Source organism: Polyergus mexicanus, unplaced genomic scaffold, assembly GCF_030449975.1.
Source record: "Polyergus mexicanus isolate NDT 795.1 unplaced genomic scaffold, iyPolMexi1.0 SCAF_2, whole genome shotgun sequence".
Lineage (NCBI taxonomy): Eukaryota > Metazoa > Arthropoda > Insecta > Hymenoptera > Formicidae > Polyergus > Polyergus mexicanus.
Genome location: NW_027223322.1, coordinates 4,342,279 through 4,359,996, shown reverse-complemented (window position 1 = coordinate 4,359,996; position 17,718 = coordinate 4,342,279). Strand labels below are relative to the sequence as shown.

The following is a 17,718-nucleotide window of genomic DNA, read 5'->3' as shown; positions in this document are numbered from 1 at the left end:
AGTGAGTGTGTATGTGAGAGAAAGAGAGAGAGAGAGAGAATTTTCTCATATTATATTTTTCATCTATCATGTGCTGTCGAAATGATTCACAGTATTCAACATTCATAAAACATCCAATACCGTAAATTTATGTGAACTCGCGAGCTCGACGATGGAAAGTATACATATATGGTTTGAATCAATGATTTCCCTAAATAATGATAGCTTGTGTGTCATTCGATATTTACGTCGTTATATTACTGTACAATCCATCTCTGCTCATTAATATCCCATTGATACAATAAATACGAATGGTATTAATATTGACGGGGAAAGAGGAATTAATGTGTCCGACATTGAATTATGCGCCCTATTCATACGCGTAATTATAAACGCTTCGCGTTATTCGACAATCGGGCATCTAATTACCAACCTGACGGTCATCATTACGTCCCGTAATGATTCGTCGTGCGGAGATAATGATAACGGGAGTTTCGTGGGAGGATATAATGGGACAAGGGGGAATGTTCCGTCTTACCGGTAATGATCCCATCGTAGTCAAACGGTGCATTGCAACGTAAATTATGCGTTGTACACGATGTCGACCGATCGTTGATCTCGCATTCGCGCATTTGCCCGGGTAGAGCGTGGTCGTCGTCGATTCCATGCTCGCAATAACCGCGGGTATGCGGCAACGACCGCTATTTTCGAACGTAACTACCGGCCGTGTCGTGAAATATTGCACAATCAAGTGTAACCCCGATTCCACGCAACACGATTTTAATCGTTTAAGCGACGTTATTGGCGACTAAATGCATGCATAATCTATAATAATATTGACACATAAATATTTTTATCACCTCTCTTTTAAGGGGGGAATACACAGCTTTTTTGAACAGTTGATAGTTGTAAAAATATTCGAATAAAGTTACATATATTAACATATTTACATATCGTGATAAAGTGTGAAAATATTTGTAATATTATATCATGTAGATTAATATTTAAATCGAATATTAAGAATAGATTTTAGAATAAATCCTAATCGAAAGCGAGTGGGGAAAAAAATTTGCGTGTTATTTAGTTTTTAATGGATTAATGGAAATTTGCGCAGCGCATTTTAAAAGATCGTTTCGAATAAATCGATCGGACAAGAGAAATGTATTATGCACTCGATGGAAACGGAGTTTATGGAAAAATAATTATTCTCGTGAAATAATACAGTGAATAACCGGTAAAAGCGAAGCTCTAGCTTATAATTGATGCATTTCACTCGGGATAATTGAGGTAGGTTTCCTACATACATAGAAAATGCTGCATCAGAGAAATTGATGAGGGAACGTATTATGTGGGTATATATTTTGCAAATTATATGCCACGCGCGCGCACACAAGCCTGAGGCACATTTAAAACTCATGCAGATGTTTCCATTTGCCTAATTGAAACAAGCGAATTAAATTACTTATTTCAAATTAGCTAAACCTTTGCTGGATGTCATTTTTGCCAAAGAAAATAAATCGAAAAAATTGGCTGTCATTTCTACATTATACGATATAGAAACATAAAAATCATGGATTTTATTTAATTATTATCGTAAAAGAATTTTAAATTCTAAATTAATCAAAAGTATTGAAGAATCCTTTAGATTAGGGTTTCGCGGAGATAAATAGATGAATGAAAAATTGATTTTTTTTTGTCAATTTTTATTAATTTTGCTTTATTTTGAAATTTGGGGATTTTACTATAGATTTGTTTCTGTGCCATAATATACCTAACATAGACGATTAAAAAAGTGCAATTAATTGAAATGTCTATAACAAAATAAGATTTTTTGTACTATTTCTATTCTTTTTTTAAAACAAGAACTTTTTTATCGTTGAAAGCGTCCATTAGTAAAATACATCGAACGGCACTTAAGTACTTTTCGAGAAGAATTGATCGCAGCTCGGAATTCTTAATTACATTACCGATTGACTTTCTGTGACCGCTCGTTCTTCCGCGTTTCGCGAGTCGGCGGTTGCTAATGTGAGACTTCGATAAGTGTTTCTATCCGCTACTCGATACATCAATCCGTACAACAAATGTAGATCGGTTTGATTGGTTAATAAGATTAATGACAGTTCAACTACTTTCCTCTAATTTTAGTTCGTAGACATAGAAAAATATTTCAATCGAGATTTATATTAACTAACGTTCACATAAATTAAATTTTATTAATTCTTTGTTTGTGCTTAGTATATTCTTCTGATAATGATTAAAATATATTTTATAATGATTAAAATATATTATATATTTATATAATGAATTGATAAAACTAATCTTAAAATTATATATAGACGCTGTTATAAAACCTAATAAATTATAAATTTCTCTTTATTCGTATAATATATTTTCTCGTTAATCTTGTGATATCCTTAATCTTGTGTTTAATTAAATTTTCTATTTTTACAAGGAATCGGTTATATATCGAAATTAAAATTATCTGTCATTGATAAAATCGAAGATAAATTAATATGAATTGTTTTTTATTTGCACAATACTAATTATATTTAAATCAATTCTTTAATAGCACATACATTTTTATTTATGTATATACATATATAAACAAATTAATTTTGATTTTATCAGATTTAAAATTTCTTTCTGGATCATTTAATAATGACCATTTTAAATAAAAAATACTAAAGTTTTCCAAAGTTTTATCTTTATTCTAAAAAATATATAAACGTCCTTATTATCAAGTTACCTTTTTTCCACCCTTTTACCAACGTTTGTGCGATATTCCACGATGACGGAATGAAGAGATTGTTTCGGTTTTCCGGTCTTATCTGACTATCTCGAGAAAGATTCCGAGTGTAAATTGGCCTGCCTCCAAGATACCTCGTCAGCAGTCGGGGGCTTAGAGGGGTTGGCAACGGGAGCAGAGTGGGTGGAAGTGCGCATGGAAGCAGAGAGACTTGAGTGCGAATATATATTTTCCTTATCAGTTTTTACAGAGAGAGAGAGAGAGAGAGAGAGAGAGAGAGAGAGAGAGAGAGAGAGAGAGAGCGCTCGAGTGCCCGCACACATGACCAGTCCCCGGGTCGATGTCCGATTTTAAAGCCCGTATTATGCGGATCAACCAGATATTTTATAAGACAAGACCAAAAGAACGCCGCTGTCGAGACGGTTCGTATGTACGTCGCGACTAGATAAGGGAAACTAAAGAGTAAAAGTTATATATATTCTATATAGGTATAGAAAATCATATAGAGATCATTGTATTGTATTTCTCATTCTTATTTTTTTTTTTTTTTTTTTTAAGCATTGAAATATTTTTTTATTAATTTTGTTTAAATTTTTTATTAGTGTAATTTCTTATTGGTATAATTTCGAGGCATTTAATTCTCCATGTCATTAAAATAAAATGTAAGATACTTTTTATTCGAACGTACACATTTTATGAGACTTTTAATTTGCGCGATTAATCTTTATTTTATTTAAAACTTTAAGAAAAAATTGGTTTCAAAAAAATTAAAAAGATTTTTCAAACTATAAAAAGTTTTTTTTTTAATTATAAATTAAAATAGCAGTTTCGCAAGGACAAAATACTCTAATAACGGATTTCTGAAGACTCTGGCATGCCTGATCGAAGAAAACACCAGCGCAAATTCGTGGAAAACGAAAAGCGGACGCTTGTCTGGTATCTCGCCATCTCTTGAAAACGTTATTCCTATAGCACTTGCTCTAAATAATCGTCAGAATTAACAAAAGCACTCGCACTAATTGCGACAGTAATTGTAGTTGCGGAAATTGTGTGCAGAACAAACTCTTTCCTCGTCTCGTTTCACGAAGGTTGAAATTACAGACTGAGTTAATACAACAAGTAATATTCTAGGTCGTGAAATTCGTTACAACAATAGATGTTTCCTGATATGAGACTGAAAAACCATGTTACATAGAGAGATAATGCGTTTATATATATTTATTTATTTATTACCGAGATATTCGGCTTGCTATGTTTGAAATTTAATATATATATATACATGTATTTTTTTCCATGTCTATGCGTATTATATTTAGCTATTTTTTTCCCTTTTGATTATATTTAGATATTATATTTTTTTTATAATTTAAATTTTTTTGATGATAGACACGTCAAAACAACCGGACCTTGATATTTTATTTAGTTATCGAGATATGCGGCCTGTTACGTTTGAAATTTAGCGCTCTGTATGTATACCATATATGCAATAATAGAAACTAATATAATAATAATAATTAAACAACAATATAATATAAATAATATAATAATTAACATTTAATAACAATATGTATATTAATTATATTATAATATTTAAATATAATTAAAAGAGAAAAAAATAGCTAAATATAATACGCGTATACATGGAAGAAGGTACATGTGAATCCCAGTTAGAGGAAATTACTTGCCTCCAAGAAATTTGTTAGACCAGATTATGAGTTTGTTAGATCGTTACGGGTAGCGAACGAGCTCGGAATGTTGCGTTAAAAGTGGAAGCGGTCGGGCTCTGCGCAGAGCTGGATTTAAAGTGGCGGATGTCAGGTTGCATTGTCTCTTTCGAGCTGTACGACAGAGATGCTAGCCCTGCGCACCTCAAGGTGCCTCTCTGTTCTTCACACTTAACACCCGGGTCATGCATAATACAACGTGTGCATGTAATACCAGCAGTGCTGTATCGTCGCTTCTTATGAATTTTGAATTTATACTTTTGTTCAGTGTTTCTTCTCTTATTGCCATTTTATATATCCGTTCATATTTCATTATAAAAGTTGTAACCAACTAGATTAAGCACGGTTACGTTAAAATATCAAGGTCCGATTGTTTTGACGTGTCCATCATCAAAAAAATTTAAATTATAAAAAGAATATAATATCTAAATATAATGAAAAGAGAAAAAAATAGCTAAATATAATATATAAGCATACGCATGGAAAAAAATACATGCACTTAATTAGTAGGATTTGCGAAAATTGAATTGAGGGTTTAAATTTGCTAATATATTTTTATTATTTAAAATTTAATTATTTACAAATGCTCAATAATGGCGATGATTTTCTCGGTTAAAAATTATAAAAAATGGTATCAATTAGTGTGTATTGTAAAAATACAATTCGAGTTTTCTGAATTATCTTTATTAAGCCTCGGAGAGAGTCGTATAAATTCAAAGTTTTTCTTAATTCTTCCGAGAAACGTATTTTTCTGCTCATATTCGTTCTGGACCGCTCAGGAATTGATCGAGGAAAATATAATATCAAGAAGATTATTGTTTAACCTAATATATATATATTATTGGGTAAAGCAGCAGGACCAAAGTAAACCGACCTGGCACCTGGAAAAAATGCACCGGGACGCAAAGTGAATATTCTCGTGAGAGCTTCACCGGGCGGTATCTAATCTTGTCGCGTTGCATCGCGGGCGTTTCGCAAGGTGAAGATGCATCGAACGGATAGCTGCTTGCACAGTTACATTAATTACACGTCACGAAAAAGTGCGTAACTGCGGTTTGATGCGTACGCAGAAAAAAAAATATAAAAAAAAACGATCATATTGCTATTTATGTCTAATAAGAAACAAAGATGTTGCCATCGAGATATGATATCGATCCCTTAACTTCTGAATATGAGATAGAAGCGAAAACTAATCGAAGTAATTCCGAAGTTATAAGACGATGAATTATAACTTTAATTTTGTTCAGAATTTTAATGTGGATAACGACAAGTATGGCTTAAAGTTTTAATATTCTACTTTATTTTTCTTCAAAATTCTAACAATGATAAGAGCCCTTTACGATTATAAAACTGGCCCAAGAGTCAATTAACTTTCTACGTCTACGTATTAAAAAAGATATTATATGTAATTATTTTATTTATCAAAATTTATATCAAAATATAATGTCATTTTAAAAATACATTCTTTCTCTCTTTCTTCTTATTTTCCATAAGACGTTACATAATTAGGTTATAGAAAACTACAGTTTTTACAAATGGCAGACACATAACAGTATAAAACGGTATATATACCGTTGATTAACTCAATCTTTCCACATTTGCAATTCTCGCTCATCTTTTGTAATTAATCGCGCAAATGAAGTTTCTGTCGGGGCGAGTTTTTTTTTTGTCTTGTCATTTTGTAGTTTAATTACGGCCGGTTGGAAATACTGTCTGGAACGTCGTCTGGCACGTCGGTTTCTAACTGCGCACGAGATCTCGCAGAGATATGTCAAGCTCATTCGCTGAGCGTGGAACACTAGGAGGCTGCTTCGTCGCTAAGCGCGAGTAGCACGATGATCGCGATAAGCCACGCACTTCCGCGCGACATAAATAAAGCGAACATAAATTCTCGTTATACGAGATATATCGATTAAGTCATTAAACTCACACGTAAACTGACTACCTCCCGATCCGGAATTTTTTCTCTCATCTCGCTCTACATCTTCCCAAAGTCTCATTATCTCAATTTGACAATTATTTTGTCAAACTTTTTTATTTATTTTTATATAAAAATAATTTTATATATTATTATCTTGATATTTTTTTTTCTCGCGCTTGAACTTTTTTGTCTTTAGTCATGCATCTCATTTCTTTATATATAAATAACCTGTGTTTTAATATGCGCTATTTGATTATACTTTATTATATTTTTTATTATATTTTTTTTATCATATTTTAATATATAATTTAAATATTAATTTTAATATTTAATTTAATATTTTGTTTTATTATTTTATTTTAACCTTCTCTCTTTCTCTCTCTCTCTCTCTCTCTCACTCACTCACTTGACGTCAACAATCTCGAAAATGACGCGGAATTAATGGCTGTCCTCGGCTATCACGGGCAATATGCATCAATGCGAAAAGTTTTATGGAGGCCGAGCTCGTTCGCTCGCTCGTTATTAATCAGCCGAGTGAAAACGAAAATTGCGCAAACAATAAACGCGCCATAACATGGGGCAAGCAGGAGGAAAAAGGGTCGGGTGTTGCACAGATTCGTGTAGGAAATAGCTTCGCACGTTTGATATTTAGTACGGTTATAGTTTCATGTCAACGGATGGGGAAGTTGACGTTGTAGCTTGAAACGAATGTGCAATTGCATTTTGTTTGCGTTAGAAAACGTGCCAGGTCGACCGTTCTGTGGCTGACGATGAGCTAGAAAATTGGGATGACCTGTGTCCTTTTTTAATTATCCGCTGGGTAAACAGAGAAATACGTATGTCAGATAAAAATTGAAATATATAACCAATCCCGTACCGTTTTAATTGACCGAATGAATATTTAGGAGAATGGTTGTGAAAGATGAAAATTCTATCGTATTGTCTGCGTAAAAAATTTATTTTTATGAAAATTTATATGCAGATTTGTCGAAACTAATTCTGCGCGTCGTTCTTTCCTTAAACAGAATATTCAAATAATATTCAAATTATTAAGCTGAGGATAGAAAATTATCAATCTCTCGTTACACGATTAAATTTTTAGCAGCGCGTTTAATTATAAATTATAATTTAGTGATATATTTAACTTCAAATTGTTCAGATGAGACTTGTATTTTTATTCAATTTTAAATAGGCTTTGCAGTTTTATAAAATTTCAGAGATTGGCAATTAATTAAGAAAATATATACATAACATTATATATCCAAAGTCGTGATATCGTTTGATTAAATTTTTAAATAAAGAAATTTAAAAGAGGCAAGATATACGTAGAACGAGAAAATATACGTGACTTTTAGTACATTCTATAATTAACTAAAGAGTCGACGGTTCGTCAGAAACTTTCAATGCCTGAAAAGTGCAATAAGTCCATCGAGAGCAATTTACGAGCAATTTTCTGCTACCTTCGGACGCGCATACATGCTTTTTTTTTTTATTTAGATCCCTACATTCTCCGCTCTTGCTTTTCTCACTGTGACTCTGACCAAAATGGACAAACTGTCCGCCTTGGTAGTCCCGAAAGTTTTTAACGTGGCGACGAGCCGAGCGGTAAAGCCGCTACAAAATAGGATTTGGAAAAGGTAGAAGATTCAAGGATTTGAACAAGAGAAGCTTTTGTTAGTGCACGCTTAATGCATTGTTCCTAATCTGCCATTTTATGCAATTTACGCTTTGTTTTCTGAATAAGAGAGAAAAGTACGTGTCTGTGCATAATACAATATTTTGAACAGCAGGGGCATCTTCAAACGGTAATTCGGAGTAACTTGGTTAGTTGCAATTTGTCGAAATAAAAATCTAAGCGAGCTATTGAATGAGCGGCACGAAAATAGAATTATGCTATTTGAGTCACATAAAGCGCGATAGTGGCGAAACACGACTCCGAGTTGTATCGCACGCTGCACCGATAAAAATCGGACGACATTGATTTTTGTCGTCCGCCTTTGGACGACGAAGGCCTTATTTTTCATACGCGTCCTTTCATATTTTAATTTCACGCGCGCAGGAAATATAATCAGGCGCAGCAGACCGAGGATTTCGTGCACTGTCGGGTTTTGCATTCGCTAAGGCTGTCGCAATTCAAAATCGCGGATATGCAACAATGCCGTTCCCTTTGAATCAATGTACAAGCAATCCTTTCTGTCGCTACTTTTTTTTCTAACCTTCGAGAGAACAATAACATATAAACTCTTAAATTACATTGAAACTGTTTGCTTTGCATTCCCTATGCGTGTGTTCCGCGAATGACAGTCTCTTTGCAAAACGTTTTCTTTCGCAGCAATAAATTTTTATTCGAAATTTAATTTGAAGAGAAACACAAGTACAATTTTATAACAAAGAATCGAAATATTCTTTGATAAAAAATGGAATATAGTTAATACACTTCAGTATTATGTTTATCTTTCTCTCATGTCGCACAGAAAAATGATAATTCAATATAAAATCCGAACTACCTATGTACATTAGAAATCCATTAAATCGCCAGATGTGTTCCAGATAATCATACGTCATAAATCGTAAAATCGTAGATTTTTTTATCAGTTAGACTATTTTGAGACTATACACAAGTCGAATGTGACTTACAATCAGCTAATATTTCTAATATATATATATATATATGTGTGTGTGTGTGCATAATTTTGATATCTCGCGATGCAAATCTTCTATCTATATATTCGTGGCCAAATTGTCCGATTTATTTCGCAATGAATTGGCGAACCAATCAGCGCGACAGTTGCAACCGGCACGTCGGCAACCAATCACGCGCATTCCTTCGTTGACTCCAACCGGCGAGCGGTGCTCGTGCCGCTCGTGCCTCAGTTCGCGCCGAGACTCCGTAGAGTGAGGAGTGTTTCGCAACCCTCGTGCGTCTTCTCGGTGATTTTCACTTTACGCTTGCTTCTTCATCGCGTTGGTCAAGCAAGAGTTACGCCTCGCTCGACAGCCGAAATAAAGGATTCTAATAAAGAACGTGACGCGATTTGCGAATCGATGTTCGCGGATGTGACGTTTGAATCAGATTCTCGAGCGGCGAAAATATCGCCTTGACATTGACTATCGGGAAGAGGGAAGGGTAAGATGAACGATTGTTGATATTTTCTGATCTGATTATGAAATAGCACATGTTATATGTCTTTCTAGAATTCGATCTTTGTTATATAATTTTGTTATCATTTTGTTAGAAATTAAGTTCGACATATTTACTGGCAATATATTTCGAAATTAGAGAATTATTGAAATTCTTTTTAAGAAGAAATCTATGTTTTAAATTCATGAAAGAATCCTTATATGAAATATTTACACGGCAATGCATATAATTGTGTGTATGCTAATGACTCACGATTGTCGTGTCAATAACATGTAATAGTGTCAACAATCGTGTCTTCAAAACAGAAACCTTTCGTCATTTACGATCGCGCGATTTCATAAGAGACTCGGAAAGTTCAGGGAAAGATCGCGTGGTTTATTCCTGTAAGAAAGGACAAAGTAGTGCGGCTGCTGCAATCCAGCGAATGCTGAGTAAGAGGGACAGCAATTGTGGAGCCGCAGAAGGGGTAGAGAAAGCTGTGAATGTAAAACCGGTTGCATTGAGAAGGTCAGTTACTGTGTCGGCATCGTTCCGCTCGGATATAGTCTTTATTTCGGTCACGTCAAGTGTCCCTTAATTTAGAACACTATAATCTGAGAGGTCTTTCTGTAGCACAGTCAATCGAGTTCATTTTGTCAAATGAAGCGAATTCTTCAAATGCTGTATTGAAAAAAATCCGATTTCTTGTGCACGTTTTAAACTTTATAAACTTAACACCGTAATTATTTTTATATAAAGTATCCCAGAATAGTGTATCGGATATTATTTTAATCATAAATTTTATATAATGATTTTGAAATTATAAGCCTTAAAGAAAAAGTTGTGTTTTAAGAAAATTTTAATATGCAATAATTGCAATTCTCTCTCTCTCTTTCTCATTAATTTTATTGATTTTATATCTAAGTAATTATAAAAACATTCTCTATAATTATTAATTGAAAAATAATTATTGTAATTATAATACAAATGAAAGATGAATTATAAATACAAAAGAACGAGAGATAATTATAATACAAATGAAAGATGAATAATAAATGCAAAAGAATGAAAATAAATAGTAGAAAAAGGAAGAGTTAAAAACGTCAAGGTTCTTGCGTTCTCGTATGATATAGCAAAACGTATGTGTGTGTGGTATTCTAGGATCAATAGAGGAAGAAAAGAGGAGGACGAGTCGACCTAAAGGAAGACTTCGATGGATCTTGTTTGAAAGGCCAAGGCTGCCGCTTACGCCGAACTAGGAGAGAAGGAAGAAGAGAAAAGGGAACGAACGAGAGATAGAGATCAGAATAGAGAAAGAGTAAGAGAGAGAAAGATGATCTATCTGACACGTGCGCGAACTTTGAAGACTCGTAAGCTTGAGCGTCGCTGAAAGAGAGAAGGAGAAAGAGAGGCGAGAAAGCGAGAAAGGTAAGGGATTACGTAAGATGTTCTCGTACGAGAACGAGAATTGAAGGGGAACTACCGCTTTTCAGAATGCAGTTGGCAGATTTGTAATGATTGCGTCGCGCTTGGCAAGTTCGTGATGTTCGTCCTTTAACTCTTTTTAAGGAAAACAGCGTGAATTCTGAAATGGTGACTTTTTAATTGAACACTAGATTAACATCTCTATCTTTTATATGAATAATTTTAACATGCTTTATTTTCACGTTTAATTGGGGACGTTCCAACATATCTAATTTTTAATAGATTTTTATTATTGGATTAAATAATTTTTATATTTTTTTAAATTATTTCTACAATATTTTACGTATAATTTATATATATGTATATGTATGTATAGCAATATCCTATTATAAATTGTCGGCTGTATCAGCAATAACCGGCACTAATCTTGATTAACTGAATCTCATTTTGCTAAATTACGCTTAGAGTTATAATGTACAAAGGATAACGAATCGCTAATCTAGGATTAGTTAACATATAGATCTGGCCAATCGAACCTAAATGGACATTATTAATCGACACTGAACAGCTGGAGAATTTCTAGGTAAAGTAGAGTGAGGTTAGCTGTAATTGCAGAATACTGTACTTAAATGAATTCTCATTTAATTGATGCGTATTTGAATAATATTTATTAACATTTCGAGTAATATAATCGTGTCTTAACTGCGATAATTATCTCTTCGGTTTTGAGAACACAGCATTTCCATGAATTTAATATGGTGTTTTGATCCATATTATTAATTTAATTATCAGTTATTAATTATTAATCAGTTATTAATTCTTGAATTATCAATTATTTGATATATTCCTTTATATATATATTTTTTTTTATTTATTTACTGAAATATATCTATTTGAAATTCGCGAAAATCCTCGAAACAAACCGTGCATTCCTCAATTTGATCTCTCGTGTATCGTCAATCGGTAGAAAATGTATGATTTTCGACACACATGCTCACACATATACCGAGTATTCATTTACGCACATATCAAAAATAACATGTTCTCGAGAGATTTGTTTGCAAACGGGCTGCGAGTATATACGTTCGCTGGTTGCGATCGGTAGCCCCGCGCGATTACTTAACGCGCCAGATGTTTGCCGGGCCATTCCACTCCACACGGTGTGCCGTAATTTCGTGAATCGCGATGAGATGCGAATTTTGCCCGATATACAATATTTGAAAGCAGCTCGTATAGTTGCGAAGCCCTCCGGCAAATTACATGTCTTTATATATTATGGTTCATTTCATTCTGCTTTCATATCTAAGTACGACGAGTGAATCAGAGAGAAAAGAGAAAAGAATCAGAGAGAGAGAAAGAGAGAGAGAGAGAGAGAGAGAGAGATATATATATATATATAGAGGCTACATAGAAATTTCGCAAAGTCCATGTTTATCCAGCAGATAAACCGTATCTTCGGCCTTCTTCGCAGAATATCATATTCCCGGAGTGATATCGCGATTAAGATATCATAAATCATATCGCATTTCGATTTATAAATGAAATACATTATCGTGATATTCCGTTGTATTCGTCGAGTTTTGACGTTTTTAACAGTAATAATAATATTTTATTTCTGTTGAAACGCTTTTTATATTTTATCATGTATAACGTTTTATGTAAATTGCTATTTTAAGTACTTTACTTTATTCATCGATCTATTTCTCATTCGCTAAACGTTTAGTTTTATTTGTTAGAATTTCATCATATATCCAATATTATCCTGTATTATTCTTGCGCGCAAATTTCTTCGGACAAAATTAAATATTTATCATCCGGCAATTAAAAATACTGCGCATAAATTATATACATATACGATCGGATTTGTATTTCTTATGTGAGCGACATACATACTTGAGACTTGAGACAGATCAAGCTTACCTAATTGACAGATAACACTATCGTTAGAGGCGAGAAGTCGCCGATTAAGTTAAGAGCTAACAGATCACATCGCATTGCCATTGATCTGACGATAGAATAACATTCGTCAGGCTTATCTCGATCTCTTCGTCTGTATGTTGAAGTCACAACAGCATTATCTTACTTCTTCTTATCGATTAATGGGGAAAAAAAAAAAAAAAAACTGAAAAATTAGAAAAAAAAACATACAAGAATATGATATAAAAAATCAATATTTGTTTGATTTAAATATTCACGTTTTTTCATATTTTATAAACTTTTTGGCGCAATATTAGGTTTTTGTACAGCAATTTGTTTTATTTATTATTTCGATTTATTTTAATATATATGTGTGAGTTTTTTATTTATCTTCGATAAAAATTGAATTGCTTGATGAAATATTGTTGCAATATTGCTTCAAGATCTCCCATTTTTCGAGATGTCTGTTATTTTGATTTATTTCAAATTTTAAATCAAGAGATATCTTATTAATGTAAAATATAGACTTTGAAAATATTTATTAATTTGAGATAACTAAGTAATTTACGAAAACTGGATCTTTTTTTGCCTGATGGGATATGTCGAAAATAATAATGATATACTATACATATATATGTATGTATGTCGGTAATCGTTCCGTGTAAATGGATCGCACGCAGGCGATCATCGCGCTGTCATAAATTGTGACGCCCCTAACTAACGTCAGTGTGAAAACTGTTGTCGCGCGATAATTAAAAGCGTGATGCGCAAAGTCATCGCTATGTCTGTAAATTATTTTTTATCACAAAGTTGTTTCCACGGCGATATTATCGGTTGACGCTGTCTGGTGTTTCTCGAAGCGTGTTATCGTCGAAATATACGAGCGTATTTTGGTATACGCGAGAAGCATCGATGTCACAATCGTTTCTTTATTTCTCGAATATCGTATAAATTTTATTTTAATGCAAAACATCACGCATGTATAAAATGACTGTGTTTCGATATTAAAAGGTACTTGATTAAATTGAAGTGACTGGTATTTAAATTAGATTAAAATGGAACTTTAGACAAAGAGTTGACTTCAAATTTAAAGATCTCTTTAATGTTACATGTTTCGTATAACATTTGTTATTATATACTTGTTATTAGAGAATTATATTTGTTATTACATACTTGTTATTACATACTTGTTATTACAGAATTATATTCACAATTTTGCTCAATGTTTTATCTCTGCTTTATTTCTGAATAATAAAATTTCTGTTATAATATTGAAACAATAATCCGAGATGCAATTCCACAAATGGCAGAAAGTTTTTAATAGATTATCTTCGCAAAACACGATTGCATAATAAGGGAGAAAAAAATATTTGTTTGCATTACACATAAAATATAAACACATACATATTCACCGGGCAAAAAAGGCTGTTTCTTTCAAAAGCGATTATTTCATGGCGGATATTTTGCATACGCATGAAAAGGTATGGAGTGCATTTAATAGTTTCAACTGACATATTTCTCGCTATTATCGCGTTTTATGTGTATTAAAGTCACGCGCTCACTCAAACGATAGCGATTTATGCCTTTCATTGCGCTCACTCGATCCGCGAGAGAGAACGATCGTCGTTTACCATTCAACTGTATGTTCGTTCCCTATTATATCATGAATGCGTTGAGGAAAATGTCTTGTGGGATTTACGTCCATTCATCGACGATGACCAAATTGCGCATTGTGTCGCTTTATTAGCTCGCCCGGATAAATGGGTTACGTTCCTATGCATGTTGTCATTTTGACGCAATTTTATACAGCCGAGGAAGAAGGTCGATGGCTGGAGATGACACATTTATCGTAAAAAATAAGTATTCCTTCTCAATTTAATAGAAATTTTTTAGTTATATCATTTTACGAATACATTTTATTGAGAAGACAATAATTGACATTCTAGAGATAATTAAGCTTGTGAATTTTTTATTTTTCCTTAGCTAAAAACTCGATTGTTCGCTTTTTAATTTTAAAGATTGAATGAACAAAGTTTCAAATTGATTGAATTAAGTTTCCAATTACATTTCCATAAAAAAACATTTTGTGTATTAAATTCACAATTACAACGACTGAAATTGAACAAATCTTGAATATGTATTTTTGAGGTTTAAACATTTTCTTTGATTCTTATTTTGTCATAATTTTTAATATATTGAATAGTTTTTTATAATATACATTTATATCGCGGCTCGCATATAGATATTAGTATTTCTTTATTAAATAACGTTTTTTTTTTTAAATATTCTATATAAATAAAGTCTAGAAAAATAACGCTATACAATCTTTTGTAAAGAGATACCTTGCGTATTTTCCTCTACGATCGAATCTCATTTTCGTACAGCCTCGAATACATTGTGCCTCGAACGGTCCGCGGGATGGCACGATCGCGATCGTTATTCCGCATACGGGCACACTTTATCACGGCTCGCTTACGACGGCGGGCGCGCGTTTAATCGCATCCACCGGCTGCACAGATCGTGGATTGTTATCGAACCAATTACGTCCCGTCGACGGCCGTTTTAAACTGCCTACGATGACGATGACGTCGACATTTGCGACAATGGTACATACCTTGTCGCCTTGCACTTATATGACCGCATTATTTCCGTTCACTCCTACGCGCGTATACCATATGTTCAGTTTATCAGCAAAAAGATAGCGCAGTAATATGCTTTATACATTTATCGATATGTAATAATGATTTAATTATGAGCTTAAGGAAAGATAACAAATAAAAGTAATAAGTTGAAAATTAAAAATAAATAAATTATTAAATTAAATTAAATTAATAATTTATCGCTACTAATTGTATTGTAATTGTCACGTATATTGAAAATTGGAGAATAGATTTTAAAATAGAGTAGAGTAGTAAATTTTCTCATTTTATTGCAATATTCATTGCAATATTCGTTGAAATATTGAGTTAAAATATTTGACCCGTTTCTGTTTATTTTTATTCATTACTCGGCCTTTGAAGCAAATGAGAGCTCGTGTCTCCAATGTATAGATTATTCTAAAAAGCGAAAATATATTGAAAATAAAGCTCGTTTCTCAGTCCAGAGTTTTAGTGTACACGCTTCGTAGTTAAAAAATATGCCTGAAGTTTCCAGCCGCGACGATGTAAGCCGGCATATACTATATTCCACGTACGTACACTTTATTTATGTGAGCTACGCGCTCTTAGGGGATTTGTAGGCGGGAATAAATAACTATATCTAGCCTACTTCTTATTACCTCCAGGTTTATAATTGCCGTTTATTTTACGCGAACTCGAGAGAGGCGTCCCCTTATAATCTCTCGAGGAAGAATCGATAAAATATATTATTGTTTGTTTTATTATTTAATCTACCTATTAAATTACTAATTTTTTCTCTATAAAATAATCGTAAATCGCGTATTTAATTTTCAATTAATTACTCAGCAAAATTCATTAAAACAAGAATTATAGAACACATCTACGTTTTTAAAAATTATTTCTAAAATATATTTTGCTATTTCTAGAAAATTTGCATTAGATAAGAATTAGAATTTCTGATTGCTTGTTTTACAATTTTTATATATCGGATTTCTCTACTACTAGACGAGATATATCAGAACTTTTATTTTCTATAACTCTAGAATTTCTTTATAGTTTGACCTCCGATACTTCTAATGTATCTATCAATATTCGTTCAGCAATTTTCGCCTCAGAAAAGATTCTGATTATATTTTTTGTATGCGGGCATATATCTACCATTTGATAAGTTAATGACATTGCTGATATGCAATCGGTTGATCGGATCACCTTTAAAAGGAAACGTCTTGTATTTTGTCCGGGATTTTATTCTGTAATTTCAATGTGAAGATTTTAAAAATCATTAATGCATTTGCTTGTTCTTTGCGATGAAATTTATTTATTTATACCGTTAACATTCTCAGTAGAGAAAAATTTATGGTAAACTATTGATATGCATAAAAGATACATTTGGCGTACCTCAATACGGTACGACGTATACTTTTAAAAGAACGTAGTAAGATAGAGTAAGTAAGCTTTTACGATTATTTTATCTCTGGCTGTATCGAACGCGAATATACATAAAACTATGGAAAGAAATATATAATGTATTATAGAAAGAATATCCGATTTTCTTTCTGAATGACGCAACGTTGACATTAACTATTCGATATATACATATAATATGCCAAAAATCTCAATCTCAATTTTAATATAATAATAGACCGTACAATGTTTATAATAAATAGAATACAGATAAAAACAATAGAATACAAATAAAATTATGAAATATAAAATGATAGTGAAATATGACAATGATTCTGAAATTAATAGAAAAGTAAGTTAGATAATTTTCTTGCGACTTTTTAAAATCTTGCAGTTTTCATCCACTCAAGTGGATAAATGAAATTTTCTGTGCATGGAAAATAGCTTCATACATATGAAAAAAGTGAAATTCAACGTAATCCGTTACTTCCGTGCTCACTGCTGCTTTCTGAAATGTTTTAGATATAATCTATTTTTCTTTCTATTTTTTTTTTGTTTTACATGGAAAAAGAGGAACCTATTTGGCTAACAGTAGAACGTTGCACTGCAACAGGATTAAAAAGCACGATAGAAAAAAATTCAGGTCTGTGTACAGTATATAAATTCTCACGCAATTGAATTGAGCGCTATCAGATATCGCTACGATATCAAAATTCCCAAAAAACTAATTTTTAATAAATACAATGATATGTATATATGTGTATAAAAATATTTACGAAAAATATTTTCAAATATTTTAGAACATTCAATTTTGTTTCTCCTGGATTCTATTTCTACAGGAAAACCATAAGATATTCGTATTC

General features: G+C 32.6%; 1 protein-coding gene across 8 annotated transcripts in view; it reads left to right on the top strand.

Moving 5' to 3' along the window:
* Positions 1 to 17,718, top strand: part of LOC138944670 (beta-1,4-N-acetylgalactosaminyltransferase bre-4) — a 103,234-nt gene that overhangs the window by 17,093 nt on the left and 68,423 nt on the right. Inside the window, exons 1-4 of one of the 8 annotated variants that reach the window (XM_070315513.1) lie at positions 9,262 to 10,019; positions 10,653 to 10,919; positions 10,985 to 11,084; positions 11,426 to 11,499. The exons of 2 other annotated variants lie outside the window; for them this stretch is intronic. The gene's annotated coding sequence lies outside the window, so the exon portion shown is untranslated. Of the gene's footprint in view, positions 1 to 9,261; positions 10,020 to 10,652; positions 10,920 to 10,984; positions 11,085 to 11,425; positions 11,500 to 17,718 lie in introns of those variants that run through there. 5 more of the 8 variants (XM_070315511.1, XM_070315512.1, XM_070315514.1 and 2 more) reach the window with 5 other exon arrangements.